General features: G+C 43.6%; 1 pseudogene; it reads left to right on the top strand.

Moving 5' to 3' along the window:
* The first annotated feature begins 318 nt into the window (after positions 1 to 318).
* LOC121446164 lies at positions 319 to 1,038 on the top strand (annotated as a pseudogene).
* Positions 1,039 to 6,266: the final 5,228 nt, after the last annotated feature.

The raw sequence follows: 6,266 nt of genomic DNA, 5'->3' as shown, positions 1-6,266 counted from the left end.
TAAGTCACAGCCTCGTGGTGATACACAGATTAATGAAATGGATAAATTAAACATGAAAGAGCTAGCTAGAAATACGCCTGAGTCATCAGCTAAGCGGCATTGGAATTAATATAGTTCCTGTGTGATTATTAATTAATATAGTTCCTGTGTGATTGTTTGGGTCTGGGCGGCCGGGAAACGAGCACACGGTCTCCACTTACATCTGTCTCAAAATTTAAAAAAATCAGGGCTGAAGAAATGGCTCAGCAGTTAAGCACACTGGCTTCTTTTCCAGAGGATCCAGGTTTGGTTCTCAGCACCCACATGACAATTCAGAACCATCGTAACTCCAGTCCCACAGGATCCAATTCCCCCTTTTGGTCTCCTTGGGCACTGTTCACACATGGTGTACAGACAAACATGCAGGCAAAAAGCATACACGCTGAAAAAATAAATGTAGAAGACCCATGGCCACCTTCAAGATGGTGAGGGTGTCCAGCTTCAAGGAGTTCAAGCAGGCTATGAAGGAGCACCATGCAGTTCCGAAGATGCTGAGGGGAAGAGATGGGATCCAGGCTGTATGACAGCTGAGCCAGTCCTTGGGGAGGAGCTGAAGCATGTTACTGAAGAGTGCTCAGCTCCTGTCAAGTGGGAGACAGATATTATCGGAAAGACCCCAATAACTTCAGACAAACACCAAAGTCTACTGCAGTGCCTCCACTACTTAAATATTGACTACCTCAAAAACTTGTGGAATCTGCGTCCCTTCAGGCCAACTTCCTGGAGATGATTTTCTTGAAAGATTATGATTTGATGATTGCAATTTGTGTCTTGATTTCCTGGTTTGCTCTGGTATAAAAGTAGCCACATGCTTGGCTTGAATTCATATTAATAGTGAGAAAATGATTATGTTAAAAAATCAGTGTGTGTCTAAACAATGCAGAATTGAAAGTCAATAAATGAATGAATGAACAATAATAATTTTTTTAGTAACAAGACTAAAGCAGAATAGCTGCCAAAAGCTGGAGGTTGGAGACTGGGTCGGGTTGTGGTAGTGTTTACTTGGCACGAGGCATGTACAGGATACTGTGATAAAGATGATGAACTCTGGCTAGAGAGATGGCTCAGAGGTTCAGAACACTAGCTGCTCTTCCACAGGTCCTGAGTTCAATTCCCAGTAACCACATGGTGGCTCACAGCCATCTATAATGAGATCTGGTGCCCTCTTCTGGCGTGCAGGAATAACACTATACACATAATGAATAAACAAATCTTTTTTTTTTTTTTTTTTTTTTTGTTAAAATATATTTATTTATTTATTATGTATACAATATTCTGTCTGTGTGTATGCTGCAGGCCAGAAGAGGGCACCAGATTCCATTACAGATGGTTGTGAGCCACCATGTGGTTGCTGGGAATTGAACTCAGGACCTTTGAAAGAGCAGGCAATGCTCTTAACCTCTGAGCCATCTCTCCAGCCCCTGAATAAACAAATCTTAAAAAAAAAAAAAAAAAAGATGGACTCAGAGGTTAAGAGCATTGCTTGCTCTTCCAAAAGTCCTGAATTCAAGTCCCGGCAACCACATGGTGGTTGACAACCATCTGTAATGAGGTCTGGTGTCCTCTTCTGGCCTGCAGGCATACACACAGACAGAATATTGTATACCAAATAAATAAATATTTAAAAAAATGATTAAAAAAAGATAATGAACTCTTTGGCAACAAAGCTGTCATCATCATCAGGGGAACCTTTAGAGGAAAAATGAAGCCTGACCAAGAGAAGCAAACATCCTCAAAGGACCCAAGGTGCTCGCTCTCTGGGACCCAAGGCGCTTTCCGGGACCCTAGCCTAACTAACCTGGCATCTCACGGGGTCTACCAGGGAAATTAAATGCAGGCACATACCACACCTGCTTCCACTCTGGATTCCCCCAGCAGGGGTTGCCTTTAAATAGCATCTCCCTTTTAGGTACACCCCAAGCCAACTGAGCTGCCACTCTGCAAATTGTCTTGGAGAAGGAAAGGTGGCAATTAGAAGTATAAAAGAAAGAAAAGGAAACCTTCCTATGTAAATTCCCAGATAAAGAAGAGTACCCATCCTGTTTCTAAAATCAAATCAAGCAGAACAAGAGAGGAAAGCATGGGGTGATACTGCAGGAAGTTGCGTGGGTCACTGCAGGTACAGGGAAATCATATGCAAACCCATGGTGGAGCGACGGGCAGACACAAAATGGAAAGAAGCAAGACAGCATCTCATCAGATTTGAGTCTGGCACGTTTGGAGCCAATCCTAACCCACCAAAGAACAGCCCTAGGTCTGCTTGGCCTTGGCTGTGTGTTGTTGACCCGGTGAAAGGGGGAAAGACGTGGGGGAAACAGTCAAATGGCTCGTGAGAGATTTTCCTCCTGGCAGGCCAGTCATGTGTACAACTCCCTTATCAGACTTACAGATTCTCTATGTGAGAACAACGGGACATTCTCCCCACTTCTCCCCTTGGAACCACTGCCCCATGGATGGTAGGCATTCAGGAGGCAAGTACTAGCTGGGAAAACTCCGGAACACAAGCCCACAGACAGACCTCACACCAGTGTCCCAGCCCCTTCCGGAAAAAAACGAACTGGACTTGTTTGTTTGTGTTCCAATATAAATTTCTGATAAGGATCAACCCCACTTCCGGGTAGTCACCACAAGAACGTAGAGTTGGGCTTGAATGGGCGGGCGGGTTGGAGCAAGGCAGGGTTTGTGCTCACAGGGAAGGAGACCTTCCAAGGGAGCAAACTGCCAGCAGGTTATCGGTAATCGTAGGCATCTGTCAGATACGCGGACCTGGTGAGTCAGCGCCATCTGGTGGATCGACGGAGCACTGCTGGGAATATGATGTCAATGGTTCTAAGCCTCCAGTGTGATACTAGGGTATTCTTCTTCATACACTGTATTAATTCTAGAAAAGAGAAGCCCCCACTGATTTGCTCACGTTTAAATTCATAAATTAACAAGAACCCTATTAGTGACACTCAAATTAATTAATGTGGTGTCCCCAGCCACACTGAATCGTATAATTACACTCTACAAATGAATTAGACTTTAATGTAACTTTCCCCTAAGGACCTGTAGGTTCTATTTCCACCCACAGTTGCGGTCTGGTTGCTTCTGATCAGACATTGCTGTATTGATCAGAATGCAGTAAGGGCTGTGTGAGAGGTAACCTTCAGACTGTTGACGCATTCGACACGCAGTTAGTGACTAGAATGTCTCAGTTCTGGACTCCAGCTCACGTGAGTGCTACTCTCAAGAAGTCTGCCGACGGGTGGGAGAGTAGCCAAGAAACAGCTAAAAGGGTTAAGAAGATGAGGTCAGAGGAACCTGTAATTTGTAACTGGTAATAAGCCTGTAATTTTAATTGGTAATATGAGAAGGGAAGGAGAGAACGGGGAATAAACAGGGTCATCAACTGTCTCTTAAAAGTGGTATTTGAGAGCCAAAGAGGGAGTAGTTTTCTCCTGATGAAGTTTGCTGTGTGTGTTGTTGTTTTGATTTGCTTTTGAGACAGGAGGTCACGCTGTAGTCCAGACTGATGTCACAGTAATCTCCCTGCCACAGCCTCCCAGTGCTGGGATTACAGGCACAAACCACCAGGCCTGGCTACTAAAATTTGTTTAAAACAAAGACAAAACTGGCCAGACATGGTAGAACACATATGAGACCAGCCTGCTCTACATAGTGAGTTCCAAGCCAGGAAGCCTCACTACACAGTCTCAAAAACAAGGCTGAGGGCTGGAGAGATGGCTCAGAGGTTAAGAGAACTGACTGCTGTTCCAGAGGTCCTGAGTTCTATCCCCAGCAACCGGTTACATGATGGCTCACACCCATCTATAATGAGATCTGGTGCCCAGAACACTATATACGTAAAATAAATAAATTTAAAAAAAAAAAAAAACAAGGCTGAGAGATGGTTCATGGGTTAAGAGAACTGGGTTCTTCCAGAAGACCTGGGTTCGATTCTCAGCTCCTACAAGGCAATTTCTTTTTTTTTTTTTTAAAGATACAGACAAGCAGATTGGATTTTTTTTAAAGATTTATTTATTTATTATGTATACAACATTCCTGCAATGTATGTCTGTATGCCAGAAGAGGGCACCAGATCTCATTATAGATGGTTGTGAGCCACCATGTGGTTGCTGGGAATTGAACTCAGGACCTCTGGAAGAGCAATCAGTGCTCTTAACCTCTGAGCCATCTCTCCAGCCCCCACAAGGCAATTTCTGATTATCTGTAACGCCAGTTCTGCGGGATATGGTCTTCTTCTGGCCTCCTCAGGCACTGAACACACGTGTACAGACACACAAACAAAATACCCATATACATAATAAAATAAAATACATTAAAAGTAAATAAATCTAAAACAAAACCATCACAGAAGCAAGCCTGGCTGAGCATGGTAGTATATACACTTTTAATCCCTGTCCTCAGGGGGCAAAGGCAGGTAGATCTCTTCACTTGAGGCCAGCCTGATCTGCATAGTTCCAGATCAGTCCAGATTACAAAGTGAGATTTTGTCTTTTAGTTTAGATTTTGTTTGTTAGTTTGTTTTTTGCTTTTTGAGACAGGGTTTCTTTGTGTAGCCCTGGCTGTCCTGGAACTCTGTAGACAAGGTTGACCTTGAACTCAGAGATCAGCCTGCCTCTGCCTCTGCCTCCTAGTGCTGAGATTAAAGGTAAACTTCTGTCAAAAGAAAAAAAAATCCTGCCTGAACCAGCCTGAGGGTCTACATAGCAAGTTTCAATCTCTGTCTTCAAAAAACATTTTTGTCTTTTTTGTAAAATTGATGTGTGTATGTGTATGTTGTATGTGTATGTTGTATGTGTATATGTGTATATGTTGTATGTGTGTGTTGTATGTGTGTATGCGTGTTGTGTGTATGTTGTATATGTGTGTTGTATGTTTGTGTGTGTTGTATGTGTGTATGCGTGTTGTGTGTATGTTGTATATGTGTGTTGTATGTTTGTGTGTGTTGTATGTGTGTATGTTGTGTATGTGTGTTGTATGTTTGTGTGTGTTGTATGTGTGTTGTGTGCTGTGTATGTTGTATATGTGTGTGTTGTATGTGTGTGTTGTGTGTGTAAGTTGTATGTGTGTGTGTTGTATGTGTTTTGCCCACACCTGTATACAGCATGCATGCACTGCCCTCAGAGGCCATAAGAGGGCACCAGATCTGGAGTTGCAGATAGTCCTGAACTGCTGCAAAAGGTGCTGGAAATTAACCCTGAAGCCAGTACTTTCCTTTCTTTCTTTCTTTCTTTCTTTCTTTTATTTTTTTAATTATTCTTGGTTTTTTCGAGACAGGGTTTCTCTGTGTAACAGCCCTGACTGTCCTGGAACTCACTCTGTAGACCAGGCCCGCCTTGACCTCACAAAAAGATCTGCCTGTCCCTGCCTCCCAAGTGCACGCGCCACCATGCCCAGATGAAGCCAGCACTCTTAACCTCTGAGTCATCTCTCAAGTTTTTAAAACGTACCTCTGGGTCTTCTTTAAAAAACTCTTCCTTGACTCCTTCGGTTTTTGCCTTCAGATCCAATGAATGCCGGAGCTCTGTTAGGAATTCAGCAGCATTCCCGGATTCTCTGCCACATCTTTAACCCTGAACATCACTGGGATGCTCCCAAAGGGTCATCAGGACTCAGAGGGTCAAAATCTAGAAAACAATGAAAATATCACTGATTAGTTTTTTGTCAACTTGACACAAGCTAGAGTCATCTGGAAAGAGGAATCTAAACTGAGAAAATACCCCCACCAGATGGCTTGGAGGCAGGTCTGTGGCCATTGTCTTGATTGGTGTTATTGATTGTATTGTTATTGATGCATTTATTTATTCTATTTCAATTCTTTAATTCTATCTTAATTCTTAAGTCCTGAGAAGGTGATCCTGGTATAAGAAAGTATAAGAAAGCAAACTGAGCCAGGCCCAGTTGTGGCACACACTTTTAACCCCAGCACTTGGGTGACAGAGGCAGGCAGATCTCCCTGCGTTCAAGGCCAGCCTGGTCTACAGAGCAGGTGCCAGGACAGGCTCCAAAGCAACACAGAGAAACCCTGTCTCCCAGAGAGAGAGGGAGAGAAAGAGAGAGAGAGAGAGAGAGAGAGAGAGAGAGAGGGAGAGGAAGAAGAAGGAGAAGAAGAGGGGGAAGAGAGGGAAAGGGAAGGGAGAGAAAAAGGAAGAAGCAAACTGAACAAGCTGTGGAGACCAAGCCAGTATTCAGTGCTCTTAGTGGCTCTATTTCAGACCTGC

This window comes from Microtus oregoni, unplaced genomic scaffold (genome assembly GCF_018167655.1).
Source record: "Microtus oregoni isolate MIOR12 unplaced genomic scaffold, Mior012 000003F_ref0000135, whole genome shotgun sequence".
In the NCBI taxonomy this organism is placed as follows: Eukaryota; Metazoa; Chordata; class Mammalia; order Rodentia; family Cricetidae; genus Microtus; species Microtus oregoni.
Note: the sequence above shows the minus strand (reverse complement) of the source record. Positions and strands in the feature narration are given on the sequence as shown.